Source organism: Ovis aries, chromosome 16 (genome assembly GCF_016772045.2).
Source record: "Ovis aries strain OAR_USU_Benz2616 breed Rambouillet chromosome 16, ARS-UI_Ramb_v3.0, whole genome shotgun sequence".
Lineage (NCBI taxonomy): Eukaryota > Metazoa > Chordata > Mammalia > Artiodactyla > Bovidae > Ovis > Ovis aries.
In genome coordinates this window covers 14,476,690-14,489,113 of record NC_056069.1, presented here as the reverse complement: position 1 = coordinate 14,489,113, position 12,424 = coordinate 14,476,690, and the positions used below count along the sequence as shown (strand labels likewise).

General features: G+C 44.5%; 1 long non-coding RNA gene across 5 annotated transcripts in view; it reads right to left on the bottom strand.

The window, feature by feature from the left end:
* Nucleotides 1-11,940, bottom strand: part of LOC106990331 (uncharacterized) — a 134,349-nt gene extending 122,409 nt beyond the window's left edge. For 2 of the 5 annotated variants that reach the window (XR_009596754.1, XR_006056498.2), the window contains exons 1-3: nucleotides 11,723-11,940; nucleotides 10,508-10,579; nucleotides 9,836-10,067 (exon numbers count right to left, since the gene is read on the bottom strand). This is a non-coding gene — a long non-coding RNA (uncharacterized LOC106990331). The remainder of the gene's footprint in view (nucleotides 1-9,835; nucleotides 10,068-10,507; nucleotides 10,580-11,722) is intronic. The other 3 variants (XR_006056499.2, XR_009596755.1, XR_006056500.2) reach the window with 2 other exon arrangements.
* Between the last annotated feature and the right edge of the window lie 484 nt (nucleotides 11,941-12,424).

The window sequence follows — 12,424 nt, the reverse complement described above, 5'->3', positions numbered from 1 at the left end:
GTAATAAGGGAGGGTGGCGCTTTCCTCGTGGCTCAGTCGTAAAGACTCTGCCTGCCAATGCAGGAGACACGGGTTCGATCCCTGATCCAGGAAGATCCCACAGGCCGCAAAACTAAGCCCATGTGCCACAACTTTTGAGCTTGTGCTCTAGAGCCCAGGAGCTACAGCTACTGGAGCCTGTATGACCTAGAGCCTACGCTCCAAGAGCCTACGCTCCAAGAGAAGTCACTGCAAGAAGCCCGTGCACCACCGCAGAGTGGCCCCTGCTCACCACAACTGGAGAAAAGCCTGCACAGCAATGAAGACCCAGCCCAGCCAATAATAAACAGAATCTTTTAAAAAAGTCTTCTTGTTTAAAAATACTTAACCGTAACAATGCAGTCGTAGCAAATACAGATCATGCTACCCCACCAGGCACTGCTTTGGGTTCCAAAGGAGAAAAAAAGACAAAATTCAATTGATATGGCCCTTACAGTTTCATGCCTTTTAGCTTCAACAGCCCCACAATTGCATCTAATCAATCCTTTTATGCTTTTCAGAGTATCTCGTTAACACAATCCCCGCATATGTGACCAACACATTCTTCTTCCTCTCATTGAGTAGCCATCCTACCACTTCATTGCCCTCAGCACATAATTACTGACCCAAGCTCAAGGGTAACCTCTTCCCCAAGCCTGTGTGTACTCAATTCTGCAATTTAATCTCAAAAGGTGCAGTTAATTGTGGGATCTAAGTCACATGCATATAGCCAATCTGTTAAGAAGATTGAGAGGAATAGGTGTGTTTGGTTATCTTCCTATACCTTGTGATAGAGGACCCCTGGAAGGGAGAGAGAATGGCTGTTGAACAAGCTAATCTTCAGTTTCTTCCCTATATGGACTGCTTACCTCTCAAATTTAGCATATCCCAAATTAAAACAACATCTTCCGATAAGTCAGATTTCCAATCTCATATTTTTGTGAGATTTTCTGATTTCACATAGAATTTCTGTCAACCCAAACAAAAAAATTAAGTCAACTCTTTTCTCTTTATCAGCTGTGTCCAGTCTTTTACAAAGACTCAGTGTTTCCTTTGAGAGGAACTGTTCGTGGACACACACTTTCTGCTCCATCCCTCATGTCCCTATCCTATCAAGGGTCTCACTGCCCCAGTGTAAGACTGCTGCCATTGACTCCCAGCCTGTGTACATGCCTCCAAGCTCAATCTCTTCCAAACGTCTTTTGTAAAGTCAGGCATACTTCTGAAGCATGGCTTTCATGATGGCAACTTCTGGTCAAAATGAATTGTTAACACAGGAGAAAAAACATGTAATGTTTGATTAACAATTCCTAATGCTTGTATATGTATGAAAGACATACATATACCATACATACAAGAAAAACTAAAACCGGGATTGTCAATCTAAAGTTTGCAAGTTTCTAAAGTATGCAAGGACAATCTACTAATTACAAAACATTTGGAACTGAATTGAGAAATTCTATAGAAGGTGATAAGGGCTTCCCTGGTGGCTCAGTGGTAAAGAATCCACCTGCCAATGCAGAAGACGTGGGTTTGATCCCTGGGTCAGGAAGATCCCCTGGAGAAGGAAATGGCCACCCGCTCCAGTATTCCTGCCTGGGAAATCCCATGGACAGAGGTGCCTGGTGGGCTACAGTCCATGAGTCGCAAAAGAGTTGGACACGACTAAGTGACTAAAAAACAACAAAAAATAGAAGGTGACACATTTTTGCCACTTAAAATTGAACAAACCACAGTCTGAAAGGCAAAGACATGTTTCTTTCCCACTTCCTGCATGACATTCTGGAATGTACTTCAGAAAATCACGCAGCTGTCACTGTACTGCTTTTTGGAGTAGCACATTACATTCCCCTCATATCCTCAAAACTATTCTAAGTGTGTCCCCTACTGTGTCCTTCTAGAACTATTGCTCCCAGCCTACAACAAGGTGGGATATAGAAAAATGGGTGTGGTGAACATGCCTCCCATTACCCAGAGTGCTCAGACCAGATGGAGGCAGAGACAACCCTACTACTGGTGTGGCAGAAACTTCTCATTGCCACCACCCTCCCCCAGCCCCAATATCAATTCTTTCTTCTTCTCTGGTAAGAATCTATAGCCAGATGACGACTTCCAAGAAAAGGAACCATCACCTACTCTTCACCTAGGTATCCCCATGAATGAAGTTCTCACCAGTGGCCTTTAAGACAAAGGTGCTCGTGCATCTTTAAGAGACAGCTGGTATATTCTCTTTACCCCTTATTCTTCATCCTCTTTCCCACAAAACTTCCCAGGTGGCACCAGTGATAAAGAATTTGCCTGCCAATGCAGGAGACACAAGCGACATGGGTTCAATCTCTAGGTTGGGAAGATCCCCTAGAGAAGGAAATGGCAACCCACTCCAGTATTCTTGCCTGGAAAAATCCCATGGACAGAGGAGCTTGGTGGGCTACAGTCCATGGGGTTGCATAGTCGGACATGACTGAGTCCACACACACACATTTGTGCAAAATAAAATTGAAAAGCTAAAAATTGAAGGTTAGGCAATGATTTCTTAAGCAAATGCAGACACCAAACCCAGGTATGACAATATTAATTTCAAACAATTGAAAGTTAAAGCAAAAGACATTAGAAAGGACAAGGACGATCATATTCCTTTATAAAGATCAATGATTGGGATCTGCTACTAAGTAACAAAGCATCAAAATACGTAAGATAGAAACAATTAAAAATTACAAGGAGGACTTCCCTGGTGATCCAGTGGTTGGAGTCTGCCTGCCAATGCAGGGGACATGGGTTCAATCCCTGGTCTGGGCAGATTCCACATATGTTGGGGCAACTAACCCAAAGCACCACAACTAATGAATCCTGAGAGCCCTAGAGTCCATGTTCTGCAACAAGAGAAGCCACTGCAGTGAGAAACACGAGTGCCTCAAGGAGGGAGTACCTCCCTCTTACCATAGAGAAAGCCTGCACACTGCAATGGAAACCTAGCCAAGTCTAATAAAATTCAATAAAAAATTATAAGAAGTCAATAGACATAAAACTAGAGCGACCTTTTTGATAAGTCAGGTAGACTAAAAATAAATGCAATGAATTCTGGAATTATATAATTACATTAAAAATTAAACCATTAAAAATCTAGGTGAAAAATTAGCTGACCTGAGAGTGGGTAAATCTAAAAACAATGGAACAACAGAAAAAAGAAATGAAAGATTTGTCTATGTAATTTTAAAATACGTAATCCAAAAAAAAAGGCAAATTATGTACTAGAAAAAGTTATAACAGGTACAACAGACAAAAGGTAAAATTCTGAATTTATGAAGGTCTCATAAATAAATATCAGAGATACTAACATTTGATGCTGCTGCTGCTGCTGCTGCTGCTAAGTCACTTCAGTCGTGTCTGACTCTGTGCGACCCCATAGACGGCAGCCCACCAGGCACCCCCGTCCTTGGGATTCTCCAGGCAAGAACACTGGAGTGGGCTGCCATTTCCCTTCTTCAATGCATGAAAGTGAAAAGTGAAAGGGAAGTCGCTCAGTCGTGTCTGACTGTTAGCGACCCCATGGACTACAGCCTACCAGGCTCCTCTGTCCATGGGATTTTCCAGGCAAGAATACTGGAGTGGGGTGCCATTGCCTTCTCCAACATTCTATGCTAGTTCTACCTAATTGTTCTAAATCCGCACTGTCCAATAGGGTAGCCACTAACCACAAGAAGACTTGAAACAAGGCTAGTGTCAGTGTTAAAATGATACTATTTGGGGTATATTCGGCTAAAAAATTTTTATTATTAAAACAACTTTTCATTAAAATTATTTTACCTGTTTCTTTTTACTTGTTTAATGTTGATACTAGAAAATTTTAAATTACATACATGGCTCATGTTAGGTCTTTATTGAAAAGGGCTGTTTTAGAATAATGATTAAGAAAACAAAGAAAAAATTCACAAAACAACAAATACAATAAACTAGGTACAAAAAATTGTTAGTACCTCACTTATAATCCAAGAAATACAAATTGAAACGAGATACCATTTTTTCTTTGAAACGGACAAAGTAAAAAAAAAAAGACCTTACTGTTGGCAAAGTTTCCATGAAATGGAAGGCCCATAAAATGGAAACTCTCATATAGTGCTGATGAGAGTATAAATTAATTCAACCTTTCTTGAAAGCCATTTGGCAATATGAATCAAGAATCTTAAAAACACTTATACTCTTTGACCTAATGTCTCTGTTTCTAGGAATTCAGCCTAAATAAATAATTTTTAATGCAATTAAAGCTTTTGTATAAGGATATCCATCACAGTGCTAATTCTAATAGTGAAAAGTTGGAAACAAATAGACAACAACAGAGAAACTGTTAGGTATATCATGGTTCTACCTTATTCACATTCTATAGCCTTAAAAAATTGTTTTTAAATCTAGTGATGAGGAAAATGTTCACAACAAACTGAAAAAAGCAGGACTTATTTTACAGTATAAAGAACACTGTATTTATGTACATATCATGCATAGAAACACTATTTCATAACTTTAATATCTTAATTTCCTAGTTTATAACACCTTTCACAAGGTTAGGATCAAAGTTAGATAACGCAAAAAAGGCTCTAAGTGGGTGTCTCTGGGTAGTAGAATTATTTTATTTTCATCTTTATACTTTCCTGGGTTTTTTCCTCTAAAATATTCATGAGTATGTACTATTTTAAAAACAAGAAGAGAACAATCCCTTTTATGAAAGTATCTAGGCCACATCAATCCCCACCCTCTCTCAGGTTGCAAGCCCTCTATGAACCAGAGCCCTTTTCCTTTCCAAATTTATTTCCCATGGCTGCCATTAGTCATGTCAGAGTTCCCTCCATGCCACGTCTGTCCTCGCCTCCCTTCCCCTAATGTGGCCTGACTTCCCACTGAGCACATGCAGCTCAGAACATTCACAAACCCTCTCATTTATCCCACCAAACAATCCTGAAAGGTGGTTATTATTATCTGCGCTGTAAAGAGAGAAGGGGGAGAGGAAATGGTATTTTTTTTCACTAACCTACAATTTCACCCACCCTTACCTTCTGCACAACTGTTTTTCACCTCCACTCCCTGAGTGACAAGGAGCAAGTTACTTAACTTCCCTAAGGTCGGCTTCTGACATGCAAAAGGGGGCAACAATGGTACAACCCCCACGGAGCTGCTGTGAGGACGTTGGGATGTAACTACTCAGTTCTCTTAGCCCACTGCCTGGCCTCCTCCTACCATTACTGACCCTTTTCAGTTGGACCCCAACAAGACACCTCCTGCCGGGTATCTCAGGCTAGCGAGAACTAGTCCGGTGCAGACGCAAAGGAAACCTTTCTTAGCTCAGAAAATGGACAGCCAGAAGCTCGGGCTCTAGAGCACAAGCGCATCCCACAGGTTGTGGCCCCGGCTGCCTTATAGGGATCTCGCCAGAGGGGGCGGATTTCTCGCGGCGCTGGCACAAGTGCGCTGCTCTGCTTCCAGAGAGCCGCGCTGAGCACTCCTCTGCACGCTGCCTGCTGCCACCGCCGCCATCTTGACTGGAGCGTTGTGCTCAGCGCTTCTGCACAGGCCTGGCCAGAACTGAGTTACAGGAAACAGCTATCTCCCACCGGGAACTCTGGTCTAAAGGGCTGGGTGCGAGGCCTCTGCATGTGGCCCCTTGTGAGCAAGTGAAACTAGACTCAGCACAAAGGGTTTTTTTTTTTTTTTAAGTTTAGACCTTATTTCATTACTCAGATTCCTTTTTATATTTCCCAGGAATTGTTAATGGGCTTTGCCGGTGACACTGCCAGCTCAAGTCCCTCCTTGCCTTCCAGCTCTCTCCAGCTCCTAAGACCCATGCCTTTCTCTGCCTTCTCTATTCTTCCTTAACACAGGGCTTGGTGGTTCTGTGTGTTAGTTGTGATTCCCCAACTGCACCACAAGCTCCCACCAGGGAAAGGCAGAGCCATTTCCACTCTGCCCCCACTCCACCGCCCGTCTCCCTCTCCCACCACACTGAGCACTGTGGAACATTCTAGACTTCAACGTCTAATTGCTTGAAAAATATTTAATTGCTTGAAAAGTCAGTAGCATTAGCTCACGTGTCAGGTCTTGGGCAAACTGAAAATTTCATATAGGGTGAGCAACCAGTCACAAGGATTTAATAGGCTTCTCCCAGAACATTCTTACAAGCCAAAGATTGAGGAGAGGCACATCCACTTTACTCAAGCAAACCTAAAGCACCTGCATATTGCCATGGGCTGGATACATCCATTGCCTTAATTAGCAGGGACTCCCCAGGGAAGTTCAGGTGGTGCTAGTGGTAAATAACCCACCTGACAGTGCAGAAGACCTACGGAACTCCGGTTTGATCCCTGGGTCAGGAAGATCCGCTGGAAGAGAAGATGGCAACCCACTCTGGTATTCTTGCCTGGAGAATCCCATGGACAGAGGAACTACAGTCCATGGGGTTGCAAAGAGTCCAACGTTCCTGAAGCGAACTTAGCACACACAAGTTAACCAGTTTTCTAGCTAACTAATTTCCTCTCCTTCCAATCCTGACCCCAAATATCATATGCTGGATATCAGAGAGATACGGCCTCTCCACGAAGAAGCTCACAAAAGGGATTCCTTCAGATGAGCCCCACTGGTCCCTGGGTCAGCACATTCTCAGCCCATCACCCACAATGCCTCTGGCTGAGGACTCATTCCCCACTGGGCAGACATGATCCAAGATCAGGATGAGTCTGATATGATACTAAGTTATTAACCATCCAAGGAAAAAAACAAAAAAAAAACTAATTTGCTTAGTACACACTTTTAACTAAGGTAGTACTTATAAGAGATAGTTACTGAGATGAAAAGAGAAGTTAGTTTAGGGGAAGCAAAAAACGTAGATACCCAGAATATCTCATCTTCAAACAGATTCAACAAATATTTTCTGAGCGTCTGTTTGGTGCCAGGCACAGTCTGGGACACTAGGCACACAGCAGCATTACTGTTGCTAAACTCCCACAAGCCTACCCTGCTCCTTGCCACCCGTCTCCCCTCACCACACCCCACGATGATTCAGAACCCTACATTTATCCACAAGCCTGCCTCCCTTGACAGCTTGGTGAAGAGTGATGTGGACACAGAAGGAAACCAATAAATATTTGTTGAAGGAATGAATTGGCAAGGAATCCAAGCTTTTGGTTTCCCCACGCCTTGAGCACAGGACACACAGAGTGAGAAACATTCCCTGGGCCCCTGGGAGGTAGGATCCTACAGAGCTGCTCACAGCATCACCTGGAAGTGGGGAGGACGGATTCTTTACTGAAGGAGCCGCACACACATGCACCAGGGGGCAGAGTGAGCAGTACTTTTGGAGTTGGCCGGGAGCTGGTGCCTTTTCAAGAGAGTCCTCCTGGAGCCGTCTGAGACCTCCCAGTAGAACAACAACATATTTTCTGTGCTGCTCGGCACATTCATGTTTCTAGTCAAAGTACGGTATCTCTGAAATCCAGCATGTGATGTCCAGGTCAGGATGGGAAGCGGAGGAAGGCAGTGAGCTGGAAAGTTGGGATTCCTCAGGAAATATGGATAATTCATCCTACCCTTTTGGTTGGGGAGGCTGAAGGAACAGTCACTGCTGCTGGAAGACTGTGTAACACAATTCCACTGTCTGAGGCGCTTTCCCCTCAGTGTCTGAATGGCCAGCCCCATGAAGCTGACAGTAATCCAATAACTGGGAGGCATTCTTAGTTTTATGTCCCAAGAAGAATGTGTAACATTTAGAGGACAGTAAACCCCAGGCCCACAATGTTCCATTAGACTCTTCCTTACTAGGCAGTAGGCACCACTTGGGCACTCTAAGCCTAGCATTATCAGGAAATAATTGAGAAATACAAACTGAAAGAATTCTGCTACAAATGGTATTTATTACTTCAAAAGAGAGAAGTGTTTTCCCTTTTATGGAATCGAAGATATCCATTTTTTGAAAATGTTTTCCTAGCACATTACAAATTACTTCAGAGTTGGGAAATGCTCCTTGCTAGGAAGAGGCTGTGTGCTCTGAGGATTGGTCCTGACTCCTGATTGAAAATATTGTTTATTTGGGCAACTACATTCTTCAGTCAGTAAGGCCTGGGGAGTTTACTATTAATCCCAAATGTAAACCCCAGTTAGAGTTGCTGGTTACAAAAGCTGATTACTATTTAACTCTCATGTTCACAGCACATCTTGCAAATGCCTGCAATAAATGAGAAAACAGTGCTTACAAGCAATGCTGACTGAGGTGACCTACATCACTGCCCCTTCGATCTTTTCTCCTACCTCGAGTCTCTCCATTGACTGTCCCAGAAGACACCTGAGGGTTTAGCCTAAAGATGAACTTGCACCAATCTGGGGGGTGGAGGTGGGGGGGGGGGGCCAGGGGGGAACACAGGAAGTTGTGCCTGACGGCTGGCCTGGTGATTGCATGCTCCCTTCCTGTTTTAAAGAATTGCTATCTGGACAGGAATTGAACCAGAAGAACCATAGATACACATGGAGTTAGCATTGCCAGATTTAGCGAAACAGACAAAAACTAGTGTATGTGACATATACAATATAGTCCCTGTTGAACTGAGGTTCAACTTGAACTGGGCATCCACACAACCCTCCACTGAACAGATAACTCAGACTTGCAGGAGACAGGGGCTGTAGAAGGATGAGGCCTTCAAAATCCCTAAGAGAAAGGTCCTCAAGATTTCTAGGGCAGCCACAAGTACCCAAAGTAGAGGTGAAGAGTCTGAGACTCCTAGAGGGCAAAGGTTAGTCCATCCCATGAGCCTGGCACCCCTGGTCCCCCTGGTTCCCCTGGCCAGCAGTGGGCAGTGGGAGAGGAATCAAAGAAAAGGAGATAGCCAGCAGGGTATGCCCTTTCCTTTTCCTGCAAGCTCCTCTCTTCACGTGTTCTTTTTCCTCCTCTCCCTTTCGACTCTCCTCCTCCTCGCCCCAGTATCCCCTAAAGCCAAACAAATCCTGAAAAACAAAAAGTAAAAAAAGAAAACAAAACCAAAAAACACCTTTTTTTCCACTGTGCTTTTCACGTAGATTTCCAACCTACGACGTGCAGACATGATTGAAGCAATTAACCCTGAGGTGTGAGAGACGCTTCACTAGGATTTGCAGTCACCAGTCAGGAGGCGAGACTGGTGCGGGAGGGGTGATGGGGCCCCAAGAGGAGGGCGCCCCCAGCCGCCATCCCCAGGGGCTCCCGCGGCCGCTGCTGTTTATCAAGCTGCTCACAGGAAGGGCTTCACAAAATAAAAATCAACTTTCCAGTTGCAGCCCTGACAAGTCCCAGAACAGCCAGCTCCCGGCTCCCACACACGCACCCCTTGTGCCCTCTCTGGCTTTCAATTCCAACTCCCCATTACATGGGGGTCCCCACCTGCTGCCCCATGAAGCTGCTCTTCCTCTTGTAACGAGAATGTCCATCTCGGGTTTTATTTCCTCCCGAGAAGCCTGAGGAAGCTTCAGGTGGGTTTCCATGTCAACCTTCACTGAAATCCAAACATTTGACTTTCTCAAAGGCAGTTTAACCTCTGCCACCACATCCTTAGAGGGGCAGAGGATTTTTTCCCAAGGCTTAAAAAAAAAAAGACTAGAGCTTTCAAAAGACTCAGGCTTCTGGGGGATTCTATTCACAGAGTGATAACACATCTTGAAACAGGATATTTATAATTTGTTTGGTTTCACGTTTATCCTCCCAAAGCTAAACAGTAATGGCTGAGAGCTATGAAAACACTTAGGTAACAAGAGGGGCCAGAGCAGAGATAAAAAGGATAATTGGAAACAGAGAAGCTGCTTCAAGTCGCACCTTCTTGAAGGCTCATAGCTCGGCAGGCTGGAAAGCTCAGGACAGGCCGCAGCATCCTTCCATTCTGGGCATTCCTCAGCCTCCCCTCTTCCAAGGTTTACTTATGCAAGCTTAGCTGCAATTTTCCATAGATCCTTGGCCTGGTCCCAGGCCACCTTCCCAGGGAAGAAGCCAGCAGGGATGGGAGCTTGGGGGAGAACAAACACAGGTTCCAAGCTCTGGAACAGGCCACCTGGAAATGAAAGAGAACCTGTCGAGATAAGGGATTTACCCAGGCCAGGGTGCACTGTGGGAAGGGGGCAGGGCAGGAGAGGAACAGCCTCACATGCCCAACCATCAGATGATGAAACTGGGAGGTAATAAATGGGTCTAGTGAGGCCACACGTGGAATGGTATGTTCCTCATGGCCTCACAGGGAAGAGGCACACACTGAGTTGGCTGCCATTCAGAGAAGAGCAATTAGGATGATTAAGAGGCCAGAGGGAGTGACTTAGGGGGAGAGATTAAAAGAATTAAACATGTATACCTTGGCTAAGCTCAAAGCAGAGGGAATGTGGAAACTCTATAAGCATCCTCAGAACATAAACATGAGGAGAACATGGAATTGTTTCACATAGTCCCTGAGGGATGTAACTGGAAGTAATAGGATGGAGGAAAAGAAAACTGAACTACCTGTTGGAGAAAGCTTCTGAATAGGTCCAGATCAACTCTGACATTCAAGAAGTGTCAGTCACACCAAATGTTCTTGAAAACAAAGTCAACAAGGGGAGGAACAATGTGATAGGAGAGAAATAAATGCATGTAACAGAGACGCTGTGAAAGGGAAAATATAATAACACAAGACAATTCCTTATAGGGCATAGTCAAAATCTTTGGAGGCTCCCTACTAACTGCAATTGATTATTGGATGTCTTAGCTTGGCATTCAAGGCCCTCTCCCACTGGCCTGAGCTCACCCTCCTAAAATGACTTCTCATCCGTTCTCAACGTTAAGCATATCTCCTGAAGTTTCCTGCTGTGTTTCCTCCTTTGTTTATGAAACCCCCCAACCTGGAATTCCTCCCCTGACTCCCACTGTCCAGCTATTGAAATCTTACTCATTATTTAGAATCTACTTAAACCCTGCCTCCTCTGGCTACCCTGATCAATCCCAGTACTCTTCCCGCTCCCTCCTTCCCAGACCCCATTTTGGCAGCTGTGACAAACCACTTGTTTTGTCAGCTAATAGGTTCATGTAGCACTGGAGACATCATGAATTGGAATGCGTTATCTTCTCTCTCATCCTTTGCCACCAGCTTTTTGATCCTTCTTTGACAGTTCTTCCCTCCATGGTGAACCAGAATTCATATAACACTAGGATCCTGTCCTGCTTTCCTCCTTCCTACCACTCCAGAAAAAACTCTTTCTTTTTTCTGACTTTCAGATGCTGGTGCTCCCCAGAACTTGTTCTCAGCCACCTCTTTTCTCAGTCTGCATTCTCCCTGGAAGATCACTTCCAATCTTGGGGCTGCAAGGACTCTCTCAACACTAATAATTCACAAGTCTCTGTCCAGCTCAGTTGCTTCTCCTGTGCACCAGGCTTCTTACTGGGCATCTCAAGTTGGAGGTTCCATGTGCTCTTCAACATATCCCAGGTACAGATCTGAACTCAATGTCTTCTACTTCAAACCTGCTTCTACTCTTTTCAAGAGAATGCCCTCAACTAGAAATCTCCCTATCACCCCAAATGAAAATCTCCGAAGTGCCCTCCTTGGCTCATTCCTGCCCCTCCTCCACAATCAATCAATCATCTCAATCAGTCACCAAGTTCAGTTTATTCTGTCATGCCTTTGTGTCTGCCCAGGACTGCCCCCAAACTCCCCTCTACTTATCTGGTGATAGTACTTACCTCCTTGACCACTGATGAGAGCACATCCCTTAGACACAGTACTTCTCCCGTTGCATCCAGAGATGAGCCCAGATGTAAGCATATGATCCAAGCCTGGTCAAAAACAGATTTTCCTGGGCCCCTACATTTTGAAGCTGTTCTGAATCACAGAGAGCAGGAATCCTTGGTTTCATCAGACGCTGCAAAGACATGATTTCACAGCCACCAACAGGTCATGTAACCAGGCCTGAAAGAGTGAACAGCTAACTTCCAAAGATAAGAATAAAAATAGAAAGAGATGGCAGGATGCCATCCCCCAAACCAGCTGTGACAGGGCCAGTGGCTTCCTTGCATTTCCATGATTTGTTTACAGGAGCCAAAAAATTCCCCACCTTTAACAGAGCTTCTTAGAGGTCATTTCTGTCTCTTTGAGAGTTCCTATTAATATAAAAAAAAAAATCAAATCTGGCATATCACCATCAGTCTCACCCAGGCCACTAAAAGCCTGCCCACTGAATCTTGCAAACAGTTTCACTCCTTTCTGTGTCACTCTCTCAGTGCAGCCACCATGAATTTTCTAGAACTCAAGTCTGATCAAGACACTCCTGACTTAAAAATCTAAATTCCTTGTCAAGGCTTACCAGGCCCTGTGCACCCTTGCTCTTGCTTACTTCTATTACATGCTGTGTACCCTGATGTAGAATCCATTCTGCTTGAATTGCT